This window comes from Zeus faber (assembly GCF_960531495.2).
Source record: "Zeus faber genome assembly, chromosome: 4".
In the NCBI taxonomy this organism is placed as follows: domain Eukaryota; kingdom Metazoa; phylum Chordata; class Actinopteri; order Zeiformes; family Zeidae; genus Zeus; species Zeus faber.
Window position 1 is genome coordinate 14,340,810 of NC_137191.1, and position 22,500 is coordinate 14,363,309.

The following is a 22,500-nucleotide window of genomic DNA, read 5'->3' on the forward strand; positions in this document are numbered from 1 at the left end:
ATTTACTCCTTAAAAGCTTTCGTTTTGCTTTGCTTTGCTGCTCTGTAGTGTTGGGATTGAGCACCTCTTGTTATTCCAGCAGATGTCTTCCGACTGGATCCTGACGGTGCAGACCTCGCTGCCTGACAGACTGACTGAAAGGCTTTGATAAAAAAAAAAAAAGAAAAAAGTATTTTTTTAGCCATCTAAAATCTCTCAGGGCGCTGCAGCCAAAACACAGGAACCAATATCCTCCATACAGGAATTTAAAGAGCTGGTGGATTGGACATGAGATGTGTGTGTGCGTGTATGTGAGAGAGCGATGGAGGGAGGGAGGGAGAGCGATAGGGGAGGGAGGGATTGTTTGTGATGTTTTTGTTGTTAGGGAAGCAGTGTTTGGTGGTTTGAATCTCTAACTGCTGCAGGGGCGGCAAATGAATTGTGTTTTTCCACTCCTTCAACAACTACTTCTGATGTGCTTTCAAAGTCTCTAGATCCCCGGCTGCTCTAATGGATCCACTCAGTGACCAGCACTACAAGACAGCGGTTGTTCTCACATTTCCCAAGTGTTGGCAGGAGTGTGTATGTGTGTATCCTGCAACTAACCTGCCTTTTGCAACAAATCCCTCATGCCCTGTCTTGTAAATAAGGAGGTTTTCCCTGCCTGTTCAAATTAACAAGCAAGCAGCCCAGTGGCGCAAATCAATAAAAACTCAGCTGGCCGTCTTGTGAGCAGAGCAAAGTTGCAAGGCTGGAGAGTGTACGGTCCAATGTAATTGAGCATAGCAGTAGTAGTTCAGACAGGGCACGGTGGTCAACTAAACATTCTGCCTCTCAAGTGATTAGATGGCGGCGCGTAAGGACGCAGTGGCTTTTCTTGGTCCCAATAGTACGATGTTTACACGTGTATCGTTGTCTACGTCTTCATTGTCGTCTTCATCAAGATACAAGTACTACTGTCAGTTTCTGCTAGACATCGGCAGAAGGAAGGAAAACAATCTGAAACCCACACAAACAATCGAACTTCTGAGTCTTGGATTATTCCGCCAGCCTACCACATCACCAGCCACAACTGCTGCTTTCCATCAGGGATGGAGGCGCCGCAGGCAGCGTGAGTGGAAGCAGAAGCAGGGGAAGCACAGAGGCATCCGTGCTAGGCTAGTGGCTAGGCCAAAGAGGCCAACTATCCCATAGACAACAAAATGGACCACATACATCTTCTGAGGTCTACCCAGTGTGAAACGAGGGAATTCTACATTACATTAAGCAGACGCTTTTATCCAAAGCGACTTACAATTGTTCAATCACCGAAGGACGCAGCCATCAGGAGCAATTAGGGGTTAAGTGTCTTGCTCAAGGACACTACAGCATGCTAGCAGGAGGAGCCTGGGATCAAACCAGCAACCTTTAGATCACTAGACCACCAGCTCTACCACCTGAGCTACCATCCCCATGTGGTTTCCCCATTCCCCATTCCCCATTCTATGTTTTCATCATACCAGAAAAATGGCTTAATGAGGAGATCCTGGACTCTGCCATTCAGCTTGACAGGCTAACGTAACACCAAGCAGACAGAGCCTTGGTTATGGGAGGTAAGACTCGCGGCGGCAATGTGTGTGTTTACATCACTGATGCCCGCTGTGGTGGTCTCTAAACATTGTTCACCGCTGGTGGAGTTTATGATTGTCAAGTGCCGGCTTTACTAATTGCCGAGGGAATTTATAGCTATTCTGTTGGTAGCTGTATACATACCTCCTAGCCCCAATAACAAGGACAGAAATGAGGCACACAGTGAACTGTACTACGCCATCAGTGAGCAACAGACAGCCCAACCAGACGGATTTCTCATTCTTGCTGGGGATTTGAACCATGCTGACCTAAAGTTAGTATAACCAAAACAACACCAGCATGTTGACTTTCAAACAAGGGGAAATAATACACTAGACCCTGTTTACACAAGCCACAAACAAGCTGTTATGTATCACTGTTATGCTAAAGCCAGCATACAGACCACGGGTGAAAGTCACAAAATCTGTGCCACCTCTGCACTCCATGACTGTTTTGACACCACTGACTGGGCCATGTTTAAGCAAGCAGCCACATACAACCGACACACTGACATTGAGGAGTACACTGAGACTGCGACAGCCTACATCACCAAATGCATTGACGACGTGACTGTCACTAAGATCATCACCACTCAGGCTAATCAGAAACCATGGCTGACAGAGGAGGTTCACAGACTGCTGAGGACCCGGAACACTGCCTTCAGAGCTGGTGATGCAGCCGAACTGAGAAAAAACAGAGCCAACCTGTCCCCTGGCATCATGAAAGCCAAGCGTCTGTACACCAAAAAGATAACCTGTCATTTCAAAGACAGCAGAGACACATGGAGCCTGTGACAGGGGATCCAGACCATCACGCTTCCAAACCTCCACCACAGGTCTGTGACAGCAACATCTGTCTGCTAAACCAACTCAACCAACATGCCTGCACAGAAGACACCACACCCCTCTCAACAACCAGGTTTTTGTGCATTTTCCCAGCCAGCATGAAGAAATCACTCTCCATGGTTAATATGATCTTGTGTTAAAAGATTGTGCAGAAGATCTCAAAGATGTCCTTACGGACATATTCCACACCTCCTTGAGTCAAGCTGTTGTCCCCACATGCTTCAAAGCCACCACCACCTGTGTCAAAGAAGTCATCCCTGTCCTGCTTCAATTACTACATCCCTGTCTCAGTGACCTCTACCATTATGAAGTGCTTTGATAGACTAGTCATGCACCACATAAAATCCATCCTTTCTCCCACTCTGAACCCCTTTCAGTTTGCGTATCGTGCCAACCGGTCCACTGATGATGCAATCTCCTCTACCCTCCACTTCGCCTTCACCCACCTGGACACGAAAGACTCTTGTGTGAGAATGCTGTTCATAAATTTCAGTTCAGCATTCAATACCATTTTCCCTCTGTAGCTGAAAAGGAAACTGGACCTGCTGGGCCTGAACACCTCACTCTGTAATATAACTTTGGTACTAGTCTTTCCCCTTGAGTGACTGCAGTCATTAAAGATCGGCAACAACACATAGAGCACCAACACACTGAGCACGGGGGCCCCCAAGGTTGCTCTGTCCCCCGCTCTTAATCCTGCTGACCCATGACCAATTTATGTCACCAAATTAAAGTTCCAACAACTTTGTCAAATTTGCGGATGACACAACTACGGTGGGTCTCATCAGCAACAATGACAAATCGAACTACAGGAATGAGGTGAACAACTGGCCTTGTGGTGCAAAGATAACAATCTTTCCCTAAGTGTAGGTGTAGTGTGGGGTGATGTGGTTTAAGCAGCCACACCTGTATTGGGTCTAGGTAATTAGACCTGGGATCAGGGTTGCTGTACGCCTGTTGTTTGTCAGAGCAATCAACAAGCAACATGTAAATCACCCAACCCCCAGACACACACGGGGAGAGGAGACAATTTCCATCTGCTCCTGGCTTGCACCCCATTTACCATTACACTGAGCTTTCGCCTTCCCCATCACCTTATCTGAACACAATTAAACCTTTATGGAAAATTCTGAGGCAAAGAGTGCAAAGTGGATTTCCACCTTGTTTCATTCCTCAAAGAACTGGAGGCTTTTCTTCTTGCACAATGCTGCAATATCCCACCAGACACAGTCCAGGATGTGCAAGATGGTATTCCCAGGAGGTCTGTCGCAGTTCTGAAATCAAAGGTTTACCCTACTCATTATTACGTCCTTGATATTAAAATATTCTTGTGTTCCCGTTATTTTCTCCATCCGCTGTAATGTGTGTTATCCTAAATGTCCATGAGAAGATGTTAACCTAAGCTTGGATGACAATAGTTAGGCTTTTTATAGACAACTATCAATAACAACATAGAGGCAGCCATGCAAGAGTAGCCCATTGAGGAATCCATTCCTCAGAGAAAAGTAACAGATGTCAGAGTAATTTTCCATTGGCCATAGACAAATTAAAAGTTGTTGTTTTGTCAATAACCATGTGTCGAGAGTTAGGTTCAGAGGTTACCCAAGAGGCAGCCATAGGCTGGTCACTGTTCAGCGAAATTTTATTATAAATCCCAGTGCAGTGTTTTGGCAGGGATCTCGTTTCAGTAGTAGTCAATGAGTCGAAGACAGAGGCTTTGTGCCGCATACAGCCATGCTTGCAAGACACTGGCAGATGAGCAGTCTTGGAAGAAGCATTTAAATAGGCCACCCTGCTTTGAAAATGAAATCAGATTGGTTCACGCCATTAGGTAAAGTCAAACTCAGCTTTATTGTCAATTCTGCCATATTTACAGGACATAAATAGGACGGGGCGATGGTGAGGCAGGCGGTAGAGCGGGTCGTCCAGTAATCAGAGGGTTCCTGGTTCGATACCCGGCTCGTCCTGGCAGCACGTTGAAGTGTCCTTGAGCAAGACACCGAACCTCTAACTGCTCTCGATAAGCTGGTGTGCGCCTTGCATGGTTGCCGCTGCCATCGATGTATGAATGTATGTGTGAATGGGTGAATGTGAGGCATGTTCTGTAAAGCGCTTCAAGTGGTTGCAAGACTAGAAGTTCAAGTTCGAGAGATTATTTGTCACATACATATACATACGGTCATACATATATGCAGTGAAATGTCATGACACCCAGTGATTACGCACAATAAGCTCTATAAGCTCTAAAAATACTAAAATGTGCGTAATTGACACAAGGTGCTCGCGCAGGCGGCTGCAAGGGGCAGGCACCACAATCTCGATTCTGGGTTCCATAATTATATAATATAATTAATTGTCTGTGTTGTATTAAATATACATTAAAATCCTCCTAAATTAAACGTACCTTAACTTACCTCCAGTACTTACCTCACAGAGTAGAAGTCCTGGCATGTCACAAAACGTAGAAGTCCTGGCACTATATAAATGCAGTCCATTTACCATATAGCGGGTCGAAATGCTGTTTCTCTCAGACCCACGTGTTGGCATAAACAAGTACTGAAACAAAACAACAAGGGTGTAAAAAATACTAGGATAAAAAAACAATTAAAAAATTACAAAGCAGTTAAATATTCACAGCTCTGACATTCACAGGTAGGGGGAACAATAACATGGCACAGAAGAAGAACAAAAACTTGTACTGGCTTTGCAGGCTAGGCGGGTGTTGTAAATGTCCAGGAGGAAAGGGAGTGAGGCACCCGTTCACTATGCGCTGTCTGGACCATGAGGTAGGATTTCCTGAAACCATACTGTGGTGTGGGGATGGTGTGGTTTGAGCAGCCACACCTGTCTTGGGTCTAGGTAATTGGGGTCTAGGATCAGAGTGGCAGCATACCTGTTGCTTGTTGGTTGGTCTAACGAGCAACAGCTAAAACCCTCATCCCCACACACACTCAGGAGAGGAGCCCTTGTCATGACACATGTCCATCTGCTCCTGGGCTTATTCCGACTAGTTATTCTACAATAAACTGTGTGTCGGAAACCCCATCGTCTGTGTCTCTGTGCTGGAGGTCCCTGAAAACGCCAGTTGGGTGGCATGTGGTAGGTAAAACTGCCACACTGGCACCTGAACAGACACTCTCCGGCACACGGAAGGGACACAGCATCAGCCCTGTCCCGACTGGCAGCAGCAGCATTGAGGGTGTCCGGCGGAGGACCAGGGGAGAAGCAGCTGCGGCAACCACCACAGGTAACCGCTGGCAACTAGCTACTCCACCCAGCAGCCACCGCCAGGACCATCCAGCAGTCCAGCAGCCAGGCCACTCCTCCAAGCAGCCCCCCCAACAGCCAATTCTCTCTCTCTCTCTCTGGCTGTTGGCAATTTAGGCAGTAGAATAAAGTGAGCAGCCTGGGAGAATCTATCTCCCACAGTGAGGATAGTAATGTTACCTTCTAATGCACGGAGCCCAGTGACGAAGTCCAGAGAGACATGGGACCACGGACAATGGGGAATAAGCAGAGGCTGGAGGAGACCAGCTGGGGCTTGACGGGAGTTCTTGTTCTGTGAGCATACAGGACATGCGGCCAAAAACTCCCGGGTGTCAATATCCATGGCTTCCCACCAGAAATGTTGTTTGAGAAGTGAGAGAGTCCTGGCTACCCCAGCATGGCAGTCTAACTGGGAGGAGTGTCCCCACTGCAGGACCTGGGCACATACATCGGCTGGCACAAAATGGCGGATATCAGAGCAAGTGCTGGGAGATGGGTGGTTAGAAAGAGAGTCATTTACCTTCTGCTCCACCTCCCAGGTAACCACACTGACCATGTAGGATTGGGGCAGAATTTTCTTTGGCTCTGAAACGATGACCCTCAGCTTGGTAGATGTGAGAAAGGGCATCGGGTTTTGGTGTTCTTTGATACCGGGTTGTATGCAAGAGAAAAGTCAAATTGTTTAAAAAAACAACGCCTACCTGGCCTGTACCAGTGCCTCAGCTCCTCCAATGCCATCTTGACTGCCAACAGCTCCCGGTTCCCAATGTCATATTTATGCTTTGCAGGGGATAACTTGCAAGAGAAGAACGCACAGGGGAGAAGTTTTTGGTAGACAGCAGCTTTCTGGGAGAGTACGGCCCCTACGCCCAAATCTAAGGCATCCACCTCCAGCATAAACTCCTGTAATATGCCAATATGTACAGGAACAGTATGATGAGTGATGTAGCAGAAAAGGTGGCCATCGAGAGCTCTGGTTTTGACAGGCTTCCATGGAATGCCGAGTTGCTCTGCCAGGAGGGATTCCAAAAAATTACCATCAGCGCCAAAGTCAATGAGAACCAACACCGTGTGAAATGGCTCGGTCAATCCCAGCTGAGCAAGTAGCAGAGGACGAGACGGTCTTTTGGGGTGGGTCTTTCCAGTGATCTTGACTGATGAGCCCCTCCTTTTACCAGACATTTGGACACGTAATGGCCCCCCAAGCCACAGTACAGACAGTTCTCCCTCCGGTGTCACTGTTTTTCTACTGACAGCCTGGTCCAGCCGAGCAGCATGGGCTTGGACGAGGAGGCATCGCTAGGGGTGCACGAGGCAGGTTCTGACAAGGAAGGAAGATGCGATGATGGTGGTCGCAGACCTCGGGTATGACGGGTCAGTGCCCTCTCTCGCCTCCACTTCAGGAGACGTCCATCGATGCGGATGAGAGTGGCGATGGTGATGAGAGTGTTCAGATCTGCTGGAGGGCCCTGAGCCGCCAGCTCGTCCTTGATGACATCAGAGAGCCCGTTATAAAAGGGGTAGGGCAGTGATGAGGAATTCCAATTGCTCTCTACTGCGAGGGTCCGGAACTCAATGTAATAGTCGATAGCTCACTGGCTCCCCTGGACCAGGTTAAAAAGTCCACGAGCAGCTTCACGGCCAGGTGTAGCATGGTCGAATACCCTCCGGAAACTGTTAGAGAAGGCTATCACCGAAGAGCAGAGGTCCGACTGCTTCTCCCACTTTGCGGAACCCGGTGTCCTCTCGGTCGGATACGTGAGGAGTTGCAGTTCAAAAGTTAACGAGCAGATTGTGAGGAAGGATTGGCTAGTACCTGGAGATCCAGATAAGCGTTCGGGAGCGTAGATCTGCGGTTCCGGACTAAGAACGAGCAGGATAACTGATAGATAATGCAGCAGCCATTGTTTGACTGACTTAGAGTTAGCCTATGGTCATGGCGTGCGGAAGATTCTGTTGGAGAATTCTCACTGTGTAGTTGGTGAGGTTAACCTGCTTCGCTATCAGGGCCAAAACTGAGAGTATTTAAGATATTTATTCTTCAGAATAAAGAGAAAGATACAGATGCACTACAAAACTGTGATGCTGTACATTGTAGTTTTACATCTGAAGAAACCAGCTTTATATACAGAGAAAAGGTTGTGCCTATCCTGAGACTAGCCATGTCATTCGCTGTTGACTTCGGTAACACCTGAGAACTGTTTTAACAAAGAAAAAATCAGACACTATGGGTGCCGGGAATGCATACATTGAGTCTTTACACAAATATTCCTTTTACGAGCTAGAAAAAACGTATAACGACAAAAACAGTTGATATTTGGCCATTTAGCTGTAGCTACACCTACGAGTGCTTTTACAGACGTAAAAAAATGTTCTGCTCTCCCTACAATCTTATGCTCAGTTGGAACCGATGTCACGGATGTATATGTTCCTGATTGTCTTACACGCACAGCCTGTTGGATCTTGGTGAGATTATACAGATAAATTGGCATATCTAACATAATTGCTGTGCAAATACCAGCCGAGTTCTTCGGCAGACTTGTATACACCATGTGTCCACATATCCAAAAGATGTCTGGAATTGTTGCATGTCCCATTGTATAAATTATCTAAGTTTGGTTACATACATTACATCGTTATTCCTACTGGAACTCCAGGGTAACAGTTAATTATTCTATCAGAACAAACAGATTGAAGACATAAGGGATGAATTCCAGCACATTAATGGACTACAGTTGAGTAGGCTTAAGCAATAGTTACAGTAGCAACAAATCTTCTCCATACATTAGTTCAGTTCAGTTGTCCGTCAAAGATCATATTGAAATACCCGTTTACTGCTTTTTGTTGAAATGAATGTCCAATGGAGTCAACATTTAACCATGGGTGGACTATGTTAGTGACAGAACATTAATTTCTCACTTGGGGCTCTTCTTCTGGATCTTGTGTAAGTGAGAGTGGGGTGTGGGAGCAGCTGTTTTTTAAGTCTCACTGTCGAACTGTGTTCCAGTGCTGGGTGATCAACAGGATGATGGCGATGGACGATCATTTTTTTCTTTTTTTTAATGTACAGGTCTTTGCCACTTTAGTGGCAAATCCTCTTCGTGGAGACAGAGGTTACCAGAACTTAACTCCGTTGGGATCGGGATTTCAGTTCACGTCGATGATTCTCCATCGTTGTTGTTTATCTGGTCCTCTGGAAGATTGCGGACTTTCTTGCAATGAGATACGTGTACTTACGTTGGTCGTTCTGCCACCTTAACTGCTGCGGTGGTGAGGAGGATTTGGAACGGTCCCAAGAATCTGGCAGAGTTCCAGAAGTCAGGAGTCACCACCCAGTCACCTGTCACCACCCAGTCGCCTGGTCGGCGGTGGTGTAGTGGTCCTTCAAGTGGGACAGATAGGGGTGCCTTGACCTGGGACCACGCAGACTTCAACACTTGGGTGAGAGACATACTATATGACAACATTTCTTGGTTGAAATGATGTAATATATCCATGGCTTTAACGGAGGGAGACAGACCTAATCGCATTGGCCTCCCGGTCAGCACTTCATACCGGACAGTCCAGTCGAGTTTGGTTTGAGCCATAGCTTTTGCTAATACATTTTTTATCGTTCCATTTGCTCTTTCCACAGCACCACTGCTTTGTTGATGGTAAGAGCAATGAAACCTTATCTGGATCCCCAGATTAGCAGAGTTCCTTCAACACCATGTTGATATAAACTGGTCAAGTATCGCATAATCCACAATCCAAGAATTACAATAACCACAGCAACCTAAAAAGGCCATAACCTGCCTTTTAGTCTGTGGTTTAGGCATATTCAAAATGGTGGCAACGTGATGAAATGTGTGAGCTGCCAAATAAGTTGAAAAAACCTTTACAGAAGGAAAATTTGTTTTTTCCAGATTTGTGCCCCTATGTGTTTTTATTTTCAAAGCTGAGTTTGATTCTTAAATAGTAGATAAATGTTAAACCGTCAAAGTCACTTCCCTCAACAGATGGTTAGAGTGCAGGACGAGGATCCTTCTGTTTCACTTGTCTATGAACCTTTCATCTCCGTGTTGTTATGGATTACGAGAAGCGGGTGGCTGAAGCTCTAAATCATATCGCAGACCTTCATCTGACCAGTGCGATAGATCTTAGTCAGTGTAAGCAGCGCATACTGGACGTTATTTTGCGTGATGATAGTCAGTTCTCCTACAGCAATGCTGAATCTGATATGTGTGTTATCCCTTGGACTTGGAGAACATTTCAAACAGCGGATTTGAACCTGAATGTGACGATGAATCTGAATATTTTCAAGAACCACCAGAGGAGACTGACAACACGCCTGTTGTTGTTACAACAGAAGAAGTTTCTACAAGAAGCGATTTCTACAACACAAGGAAAAATGCCCAGAGAGGGAGGTCTACAACTCCAAGAACACCTGTGAGCGCCTCAACTTTGGGTGGTCGTGTTCGAGCAACCACATTGCGAGCAACCACATTAAGATGCATTACAGTTTTTATTTCGCTCAACAGGTTAGTACATGGCCTAAATAAGTAATGTAAACTTTGTCTTCATTGTGGAGAGAGTGACATGAAAGGGGTTGACAAAAGGCTACATCAGAAATTAAATATGGTTTGGTCAACTATTATCATTCCTAGGCGATTTTGGCTATTTGGCATGCACACATTTATATATTAAATGATACACTGAGGTTGATAGACAAAGACTAATATTATTGACAGACTACATTTTGTTGTGTTGTCTGCACTTTTAAACTCCTAAATAATTCTACTTTTATAAAAACATATATAACATACAGTATATTCTTACTGTTAAATAAAAGCTTTTTTAAAAACAGATGTGTTGTGTGTCGATGATGCTGTTCAACATTCCCTATAAACACAAGAACACCTAATGCAGCAGAGAACACTGCCGGAGATTCCGCATATCCTTGTGGCATGTGAGTCCATGTGTAATGTTTCCCTTGAAAAGTGAAAGTGAAACAAGATTGTGAGTCCTCGTCTCCTGGGATGCTAAAGAAAGCATTTGCAAGGTCAATAATAGTGAAACATTTTAATGTACCCGGGACTTGAGACAAAATTGTAGTGGGATTAAGAAAAACAGGTGCCCTGCGATGAACACTGTGATTTACAGCGAGCAAATACTGTACAAAACGCCACAAGATGCTACCCGCCTTCTTAACAGGCAGTATCAGTGTATTGCATGGAGAGGAGGAACAAGGTACAACAATGCCTGCTTCTAAGAGCGATTGAAACACTGGGGTTATACCGGCATCTGGTCACAACGGATATTACGGTTTATGCGGTCAGTAGGAGGATTTTGGTGTGACCATGAGGGGAGTTGCCCCCTTCATTAGTCCAACATCATATTTAGTTGTGGCCCAGAGTATCTCTGGCACCCAGCTTAATGAGGGGTGTTCCTCAGCGTTAAGGTTAGCAAAAATCGTTGTTGAGGAGGGGCAATTGGACTGTAAATACACAATATTGTGGTGAGCAGAGAATTCCCTTCCTGATAACAATTGACACGCATGACGTTCCCTAAACCATATCTTCTTAAATTCCTTATCTTTTCCTTTATCAGTAATCCTGGCAGTACAATGCTATCCTGAAGGGTTGTGTTTCCTCAATTCCCTAGCTTTAATAGAACGGGGACCGCCTTCCTGTAAATCCCATGCATAGAGATATGGTGGTGTTCTTAGGCCACATTGGACCATAGAACATTCTGTATTCTTCCTATCATGCAATATTTTAAGACCACTCTTTGTACACTCAATGATAATGCCTAACAAACACATTAGTGTTTGTTAGGCATAACACAGAGTATCTTGCACCGGAGTCGACGAGGAATTCTCACCGACGACTCGGAGTCAACTCACCATTTATCTGGAGGATGATGGTCAGGCATTTGTCGGCTGGGTACAGAAGCTGAGACAGATCAGGGAGGATGAATGTATCATCTAAATCAAGATCAACTGAGGCATCTGGAGGTGGAGCGTCTATTGCGGGGCTGGGCCTATTGTTTTCTCTCAATCCTACCCCGGGACACCATCATTTGAGATGTTGTCCTTGGTATCTGCCACGCCCACCTCAACCCCTTCCTTGTGGGAAGCAAACAGACAGAGACTTCGTCCTCGTGCCAGTTGCCATTTTCTTTTTCCTCGTCCAGGTAAAGTGTGTCAGGACAAAAATTGGCAAAATATCTAGGTTTGCTGCAGTAGTAGCACATAAATGGACGGTCACTGCCGTATCCTGGTCTTCCCCGGCCTGGTTCATTGTCTTGACTGCCTGGTCTTCCTTGACCTTGTCCTCTCCAGGACCCCGTTGGTTCCTCTCATAGAAAGACAGTTGAGCCATTTGGGAGCTATCAGCAGTTGCATTAGGCGTTCATTTTTTATTGCTTTTTGTCTATTATGGTGGGCTACGGCATGTATCACGTGCCATTTAAGTTCGGCGAGGCAAATGCTCTCGTATCCTATACAGGTAGTGCAGGCCATCCTTCTGATTGCTGGCTGGCGACCTTCAAGAAGAGCATTCTTAAACTGCTGTTCCTACGGGCTGTCGACATCTCCGGGGGGCGCCTTAGACCACTATGTTAATTGAACAGACGCATAACGTGTCAAGGTACTCGTCCAGACCCTCATCTTCTTTCAGTTTACAAGCTCTAATCTTATCCCACATCATGATAGAGGGATGGGCTACGACAATTTGTCCGAGTACTAGTTTGAGGTGAAGCATATATGGAGACCCGAAAGCAGATTTATAAATCACAGTGTCTTCCTATCCAGCATTTACGTCTTGCCATCCTAATCCTAAACCTTTCATGAGGATTTGTTGTAACTCATATGATATTGGATGGTGCTGTTGTACTAACCGTCAGATGGCAGTGATGTATACTTCTCCATTTCCAGCAACCGAAGGAAGATCTCCGATCACCAGGGCCATTTCCTGTACCTTCCATGGCCAATAGACTATGACTAAATTACCACCTGCCTTGGGATTAGTACAGTCCACCATGGGGAGAACGAGCTCCGTCTTATCCATCAGGTTGGCAGGAACTATTGGGCATTGAATATAGGTCCTAGTTGGCTTCTGGTGCGGTGGGAAACAGGTCAGAAGTGTTCTCCACCCTTCACTCCATGTTCTTGTTCGGAGTCCTGAGGAGAAGATAAACAAAGACTAGGGGAAGATAGATTAGATGAACTGGACGTACAGTTCTCGGAGGAGCAAGACCGTAGCTCAATCACAAATGGACATAGAGATTCTCCTTAAGAAGGATGGGTGCCGTTGGATTTCAGGCGCCATCCTCCGGGGCGTGTTGCAAAACCAGGGCTGGAATTGGAATATGAGCCTGTGGTTGTAAATAGGGTGGCAGGTGATCCAAGAGCGGGTAGATTTTGTGTGGCCCTGGGACATTTACCATCTGATAAGTAGTATTACCTCGTTTCTGCTTTGTCTCCCTATTTTGTGCTTCTTTTACCCATGCATCATACGCTTTAAAATCGACTTTTCCTTTTATATTCTTCTTTCCCTTCTCATCATTAACATTTCACTGCATAAAATGCTCACTGCTGGTCCATTCCATTCTCGGAGTGGTTTTCGTACAGAACGTTCCCATTTCAGCGTGCAATGGGATCCCGGAAAGATAAAGAGAAAAGGAGAAAAAAAGAAAAGAGAAAAAACAGGTTTACCACATTACCACACATACAGACTTGTCTCTTTTAGTAATTTCCAAATTAATTGAGGGTCTGCAGTATCCTTTCCAGAAATCCCACCAGATATTTTGATTATAACGCGACTTTACACTATAACGCTACGTCCCTGGTTTCACCAGGGACTCAAGTGTGAAGCTAGTTTGACATGTTATGTACAACACACATACCATGCTTATCTTGCATTTATTGACACACACACTATGCTTATCTTGCATCCGCTTGTTTCATCAAGATTTTTATCAGCTAGGTAGCTAGCATACCCCAAGAATGATAAAATCATCTGAACTCATCTCATCCATACGCGCTCCAGAGTGATCTATTGGCCAGGCGGTCACACACCCCAGACACCAATGAGATCGCTCAGTATTCATGTGAGGTATATCACTACAACTAGAGTTAATAAAAAAAGGAGAATAAAAGACAAACAAACAAACAAAAACCCTATTGGAGTACCTGCCAAAAATGAACAAAAGATGGGAAGAACAGTAGGCCAACCACACAATTGGCCGTCGAACTCCGTCCTCCCCCGGAACTATTCAAAACTTCATAAAGCTAACTAGAAAGTAAGCCGTGACAACTAGACGACTAGTACCTCCAAAAATAAAAAATCCATTTTTTGTTTTTAAAAAGACATTTTTGTGTAATATTATATATATACTGTATGTGTGTGTGTGTGTGTGTGTGTTTATTTTATTTTTCTTTGGCTCTTAATCACATGAGTGTTGTCTTTTTTTCCAAACCTGTGTCCCAATACACCGCACAACCAACAGGTGGCTTTATTTATTATTATTATTATTATTATTATTATTATAAATTTTACTTCATTATTAATTGATTTTATTTTACTCTGACAACGACAGAAGTTTTGATCACTATTCTGCTCCCTACCCTCAACACTTTGCTACAGAGGGATCAAGAGTAATCTACTGTATATACCTATAGTTTGTTAATATAAACAAACAAAACAAAACAAAAAAAAGACAGACAACCAAAAACCATGATCTCTCTGACCGATGCTAATACTTTATCCACGGAACTCCAGACAAATATTTCCACTGCTCTAAAAAAAAAATATATATATATATATATATATTTCCACTGCCCTTCCTAGCCTGTGCGGCTGTCTTAGGAGGGGGATTTCTAAGCTCCACAAAGCTTTTTCAACGATCCTCTAGATCGATGTAATCTTTAAGCTTACTCAAAGTTTTTTTCCTATTCAAGCATACTCCAAGCTTTTTCTACGATCAGCCTGGTCGGTACTTCACTATCAGGACCAAAACTGAGACTATTAAAGATATTTATTGTGCAGAATAAAGAGAAAGATACAGATGCACTTCAAAACTGTGATGCTGTACATTGTAGTTTTACATCTGAAGAAACCAGCTTTATATACAGAGAAAGGGTTGTGTCTATCCTGAGACTAGCCATGTCATTCGCTGTTGCCTTCAGTAACACCTGAGAACTGTTCAAACAAAGAAAAAAAAACTCTATTGGTGCCGGAAAAGGATACATTAAGTCTTTACACAAATGGTCCTTTTCAGAGCCAGAAAAACAGAGATAACGACAAATACAGTTGGCCATTTGTGGGCAGGAATGTAAGATCTCCTGAGAAAGAGGAGCCGGGAGTAATAAACCAAACAAAACATATACCCCTTAGCATTTAGGTATCACTTGGTTGTAAAGTTCTTACATTCATGAACATTGATCATCTGCATTTTCTCTTGCAACTCCTTGAGAGCCCCAGCAATGGCCATGAGTTGTAGCTCGTGTTGGTGTAGGGCCCTAGCCTGTGTTGCCATCTCTTGTCTGAGAGTCTCTGAGTAGGCTGTGTTAATTTCTGGCCAGATTGTACTGTTACGCTCACTGACTCAGAACAGATGGGAACCCATAAGCATGACAAAAATGATGCAAAACAACCAGGTAAGAAATCAAAGTCCACAAGCTTTATTCCAGAAAACAGGCAGGGGTCACAACCAGGAGATCAGTCAGAGAAGGCAAACTTATTCAGCAAGGAACAGGCAGAGATTTAGGATCCAGGTAAACAGACAGAGAATCTGAGTCCAGGGAATCAGGCAGAGGTTCGGAGGGAAGGTAGACAAATCAGGTAGTAGTGCAGGAAAGCACAGCATGATGCAAGTGACAAGCTGGCAGGGAACACAAGGAAGTGGACTGGCATATAAACGGGGAGACGGGGAGGTGGAAATCGAAGTGCTGGTCTCTGAGAGCCAGGAAAAAATGAAACTGATTCAGATTGTACCTCCGTTGCCGACAGATTGTCCAAACAATCGCATCTACACTTGAGGTAACGTACTAACCCTAACCCATTACGTACTGTATTCGTAACAGTCATCTAATGTGGAAACACAATCCATACAGAACCTTTCCATAAAGAGGACCCATGTGTGAATGACTGCCTTTGCCGGATATTTTTTACCCAGCAATGTTATGAAGTCCATGTGGGAAAGTGGCTCAATATCCTGTAAATACTGGGAGATCAGAGAGGATTCATGACATAGGGGGTCTGGGTTTTCTGTGTGTAGTGGGATATTGCAGCATTCTACGAAAAGCAAGGCCTCCAATTCTTTAGAGAATAAGGGTGGAATTCCACTTTGTACTCGCCGCCTCAGAACTTCTAATAAAGGTTTAAATTTGTTCAGATCTGGAGATCGGGGAGGCCATGGTAGTTATTTCACTGCATCCTGGTGTCTATTAAACTATTCTAGAATTTGTTTAACGATGTAGATCGGGGCGTTAAGGGAACGTCATAAAGCGAGCGTGTTTGCACCATAGCGTGCATCTGGCCTTGTAAAATGCCTTCATAGTCCTTGGCGGTTATGTGACCATGCAGAGAACCTAATGAATACCACGAGATGGCTGTCCATACTATTATGGATCCCTACCAGTTGGCAAGAAAAAGCGGGTTAAAGGCATCCTTTGGCTTTCTCTGGAATCGGAAATAGGTTGTACTTTTGTGGAGGCTGTACTTTTGTGGCATTTATCCACTATCATGTGAAGTACGCTCTGTCCCTCCCTAGCAGCTCGCAGCTTGTGCTGAGGTGCTGGATCCAATCTGGGAGGTCCCAGATCATGTTCCGGCAGGATCCGGCAGAAATTAAGGAACAATTTAGGAACCCTATTTGCGAAACAGAATCAGTGGAGGGAAAGTTTTGGCACAAAACTATATTGTTACATATTCTTGTGCAATTTTAAGTGGGTAAGGAAAGTTGAGCAGATTTAAAGATTAATTAGGGGGGTCAGACCCCCCCAATCTCCCGCGTAATTCGAACTGTGCATGTCGTCACAAATAAGAGTGGAGTTGTTTTTTGCATGGGTTCATTTTGGGGGTTGTGGGGCCTTTACAGTCTTCTTCTCCGTACATTCCACACATCTTTGTGTCAATGAGGGAATGGAACCCTGTTGCCAACATTAACTGGATTGCCTCTAATGCAATAAAGACATATTTTGATAAGAGTGGTCTTGACTGAGATAGCATTAGTTGAGGTAGGGAACTGTTTTCAAGCTAGTCCACACGGCAATGAGCCTATTGCACAGCTGATTAATGACATTTTACCAATCTTATTTCATTTTCATAATAAAGTGCCCGATTCAAATGATTCCACCTCGGCTCAGCTGCCACTCTTTTGCATGCATGGCTGTTTGCAGCTCTCTGCCCTCCACCACCACCACTGCCATCCTCCTTAAACTCTCTGGGTTGTACCAATGTTACAGCTTTTCTGTTCTGCTGTTTCAGTTTTGCTTGTACCCCTTTGCGTTGTCTTTTTTGAGGGTCTTCCCTGCATATCCAGGCATGGATGTGTGTATGGAGGGGGAGATTCATGCATGGAACCAAGTCGTCAATCTACGAGTTATTTTGGCGAGAGTTGTCCTGACTGAATTTCTTTGAGGGGTTTTGTAGCACTCTGAAAGATGCAAAGGTGATACAGGATAGTTACCTATTAAGAAAGTGTTCTTTTCATTTAACATTGCGATCAAATACGTATGCACACAGGAGCAACTGAATAATGCACATGAAGTCTTTCAAACAAGCAAACTTTTTGGTTGATTTTCTGAAAATAAATTAATCAGATGAATGAATAAAGACAAAAAACAAACATATCAACACAAAAAATACATACATGCATAAGTTTGCTTTGTTTACTTTTTGTGATTCAAATTGAAACTTTGATCTATTAGCCTGGGACAAGAACTAGGAGCCTTGCTGACTTGAATATTTGTTTAATTCCAGTGTTTGTTTTTGCCAGAGTTTGTGGCAATGTTCCAAAGATTTCCACCCCAATTAGTTTTCCCCTCACGAATCATGAAATCCTTTCTGTTCAACCACCGTCAGTGCTTGTGCAGTAACACAGGTTTAAACAACAACAAGATATTGTTCCTATAAAGACACTGATTAATCTTTCATCAAATGATACAGACCAATCTTAATTTTTCTTCTCTCTATCTCTCTCTGTCTCTCGCTATCTCTCTCTCTCTGTGTCTGTCTCTCTCTCTCTCGCTCTCTCCTTTTGACTTCTTCGACCTTCCTGAATTCACAACAATACACTGCATTCGGGAGCAGTTTGTGTTGTGAGAAAGTTGCCTGCTCCACTGGGGGGCTGCAGGAGGGGTTGGGGTGGGGTGTGTGTGCTGTGTGAGCCCCTGATGCCCAGGAGAGGAACAGGATTAGTTTGGAATGTTGCACTTCCATTACAGGGGCAACGCTTTGGGAAATGAGGAATGTTGCACACTCCCTCGCTCCCTACATCCCTCTCTCCCTCCCTCCCTACATCCCTCATTTACCTCCAGCTCCTACTTGGTTCGCGGGGGACTGGGGTGGAGGTCACGCTGTGTAGGTTGAGAACACGAACATGTGGAAATGAAAGGTTGTGAATTAAACATGCATGTGCTCCCTGCTTTACTCTGCTACGGGGGTGGGATGCTACTCTCGGATGTCTGCGTGCCCTTGATGCGAGTGTGTGCGCCAGTGTGTGTGTGTGTGTGTGTGTGTGTGTGTGTGTGTGTGTGTGTGTGTAAGTGGGTTTATGTCCGCTTTTGTGTATCTATGCATGAGTGGTTGCATGTGTCTGTGTGTGTATATGCATGTGTGTGTTTGTGTGTGTGTGTATGTGGCCCAACCTGGGACATCCCATATCTGTGGGGGACATTTGCCCAGGTTCTCTGCTGAATCGCTTCAATATTTAACACCTGCTCCTCTCACCTGCTGTCGCCGGTGGAGACAAACAGGTCTGTCGTTCACTCACTCTGTCCCTTTCTCTCTCTCGCTCGCTCTCTCTCTCTCTTTCTCCTTCTCACTCTCGCTCTCTCTCTCTCTCTCCTTCTTGCCTTCTTTCTTTCTTTCTTTCTTTCTTTCTTTCCTTCCCTTCACTCCTTCCTCACCCCCTCACTCTTCCGCCATTCTAATCTCCCTCAACACTGTGCTTCCCTTGTCTCCTCCGGCCCAGTCTCCCCCTCTCCCTTTCCCTGTCCCTCTCCTTCTCCTCCTCCTCCTCCTCCTCCTCTCATCCCTGTCTATTACCCCCCCTCCGCCACCTTATCCCTCTCTTCTGCCATTTCCGATTGCCGTGTCTCTCACTCTTCTCATGTCTCCCGCTCTCCTCTCGCATCCATGATTGTGACTCTCTTGTGGTGGGGGGGGCTGCAGAGTGAGAGGGCTTTGGGAAATCTGGCTGGCTTTGAACTCCTGTGATGCAGAGGGAGCAAAATTGGCAGTGTGTGTGTGTGTGTGTGTGTACTTTTCTGAGTGTGTGTGTGTGTGTGTGTGTGTGTGTGTGTGTGTGTGTGTGTGTGTGTGTGTGTGCGTGTACTTTTCTGTGTGTGCGTGTGTGTGCGCGTGCATCGAAAGACATAGAGAGGGAATCGGTGAGTCATTGAGGAAGAGGGAAGAAATAGAAATTAAAAAGGAGTGAGAGATTGTAGTTGGTGTGGTTACTATGGTAACTAAACCACTACAGCATTTGGTGCTGTTCTAGCCTTTGGTGCTTTTGGCACAACAAAGAACACCTACACAAACACAGACGCACACACACCCACAGACGCACACACACCCATAGACACACACAAACGCACACAAACGCACACACACACACACACACACACACACACACACACACACACACAGAGTTTGTGTTTACTTTACATGATTTTAAATTAAGTGAGATTGGATTGCATTTAGCTAATTCCTGTGTTAAAATTGCACAATAGACTCAAAACAGCTGCGTGAGAAAAAGTCAATTGACTTTAAATTTAGAAGCTGACAAGCTTCCTGCTTTATTACGCTTCAGGGCATTTTATTGTGAGTCCCAGAATTTGTAGAGCTGGAGCTGGAGGTAGAGCTGGTCGTCTAGTAATATAAAGGTTGCTGGTTCGATCCCAGGCTCCTCCTGCTAGCATGCTGTAGTGTCCTTGAGCAAGACACTTAACCCCTAATTTGCTCCTGATGGCTGCGTCCGTCGGTGTTTGAATAATTGTAAGTCGCTTTGGATAAAAGCGTCTGCGAAATGTAATGTAATGTAACTAATAGTTTCTAGTGTCCTGTTATTTCAACAATATAATGATAATAATGTACAGTATAATGAACACTCATTTTGTGGTTCCTGCTAAATAAACAAACATAATGATCACTTGATTGAATGCATTGCTGCTGTTGTTCCAATTTTCAGTCACATAAAACATTATATTATGACATTACGTCATTTAGCGGACATTTTTGTCCAAAGGGACTTACAATAAGTACATTTGTCACAGTATCAAACCAACTGTATGTCGCAGTCACAGCCAGTCTTGGTACAAGCAGTACTAAGCAGAAGTGAACAAAGCAGATTTAGAGAGAACATTGTGTATAAAATTATAAAAACCTATTGCGTCGGTTCCGCCTGCCACACACCACCTGAGTGGCTTTCCTAGGGGCTCACAGACAGTGATGGTAAGAACACACCAGTTTATTGGAGAGAGTGGCAAGATGCATCAAGCCAGGAGCAGATGAAACGTTGTCCTGACAAAGGCTCTCCCCATGTATGTGGGGATGGGTGACTTAACCTGTGTTCATCGATTGCTCTGATGAACAACAGGTGCACAGCCACCCCGCTCCTGGGCCCAATTAACTAGACCCAAGGCAGATGTGGCTGCTTAAATCACACCACCACACACCCATAAATATATACCTATATTTTTTTTATATATAAAACATTGTACTTCATTCATTTGAACTTATTTGTGACATTTCCAACTTATTGTAACAAACCACACAGTAATCAAGTCTGATAATTAAGAGATTTTTCCACATTTCCATGCAGTTACGTCAATTGATGTTCTTCACCCTGTTTCCAATTACTTTCAAAAATGATGTTCCCAAAAGCAATAATTTACAACTCTGCAACAATCAACCCAAAATATTTTGCCAACATCTGCTATCAACCCCCTTTGAAGTAACTGAATATTCCTGGTTGGTCAACGCCATTAAAAGCTTTTAATTTTCTGACTTCCTCATTACGGCGCACTGTAATAATTATAAATGGGATTGTCAAATTAATCAAAAACCCGCATATTCTCTCACTTCTTTAAGTGAGATAAGTTGCTTTGAGAGCCGCTGCTTTTTACTGTGTGTGAGTGTGGGTGCACGTCATGTCTCTGCTCTATTTGCATGTGTCAGTGCTGTCTGTGGTTGTGTTGGCGGTGGCTCTGCGTTCCGGTTGTTTACTCGTTGGAGACATCAGTTTGAGCGGCTGCTGCTGCGGTTTAGCACATCACACTGTGTTTGTCACATCTGTCTGCGTCCAGGAATGGATGTGCGCAACAGGCAACAGGTGCCTCTGTTTGGGGACCCCAGCAGAGAGAGAGAGAGAGAGAGAGAGAGAGAGAGAGAACGGCCGTAGACAATGCAAACACACTTCCACCCAGTGTGTGTGTTTGTGTGTGTGTGTGTGTGTGTGTGTGTGTGTCTGTGTGTGTGTGTGTGTGTGTCACTTTCAGAACTGTCAGTCACTGCCTCCAACACAACGCAGAGCAATACTGTTACTTCTCTATCTCGCTCTCGCTCTCTCTCTCTCTCTCTTTATCTCCCTCCTTTTCTCCCTTCCTGTCACATTCCTTCTCTTTCTCTCTGCCCCTCTCTATATATTCATATTTATCTGTTAATTCAACTCAACTCAACCCGACATCCACGCTACAGCAGAATATATGAAATATACGATGAGCCTTCAAAAATAACAGAGTAGTAATTCCACCAAATGTTCCACAAGTAGTCAAGTAAAGATATGTATTTGTACAGATAATAATAATATCAGACGTAATACGTAATACGTAGACGTAATATCAGTTATGGACGTTTTGGAAGGCACCCACTGTGTTACTGTGACAGGCCATCACATAGAGTTCTGCCAGGGTGCAGCATTCTTTTACTCCATCCTACCAAAGAGGTCGAATTTTAAAGTTTGAGCCTGGTGTAATTTTTTGTTTATAACTTGTTGTCGGTGTCACAATTTCCCTGTTCGAATTCCAATCGTTTAAATAGTTGGTTTTTGGTTATTTGCTTTGGTCAGATTATGTCATGTGCCCCCTCTCTTCTGTTTATATGTCTTTGAGGTTTTTTTTATTTCTTTCTTTGTTTCTTTCACTGTGTTTATCTGTCTCAATCTCTCAGCTGTCCTCCCTCCTCTAAGACAAGAGAACACTTTATTAAACCCCGGAGGGACATTCAGGTGATACAACAGCAGACGCTGACAGAACAGTGCAAGTCAACAAGAGAGGAAAATTAATTATACGTATGTCCCCATATCAACAGAGAGGGAGTTTGTCACACTACGGCCGGTGGAGTGCAGGGGTGGGCTCAGCCCGCCCAAACATGCATCTTGCCCACCCAATCAAGAGTTAAGAAAAATTCAGAAATTAAGAAATGTATTATTTCTTATAAAAATATCCTTGTATTTTGTATGTAAACCCAGCTATTCATACGAAACGCGGAATGGAGAGGGAGCAATCTCCGCTCTGCTGTGCATCCCCGTTCTCCAAACAGAACAAATTAAAACCGTCTGTTTTTATCAATTGATTGAATGAAATTGAGTGAAA

At 44.4% G+C, this 22,500-nt stretch overlaps 1 protein-coding gene across 1 annotated transcript in view; it reads left to right on the top strand.

Moving 5' to 3' along the window:
* Positions 1-22,500, top strand: part of grin2ab (glutamate receptor, ionotropic, N-methyl D-aspartate 2A, b) — a gene marked incomplete at both ends in the record, with an annotated part of 92,367 nt that overhangs the window by 16,375 nt on the left and 53,492 nt on the right. The gene's annotated exons all lie outside the window — the stretch shown is intronic.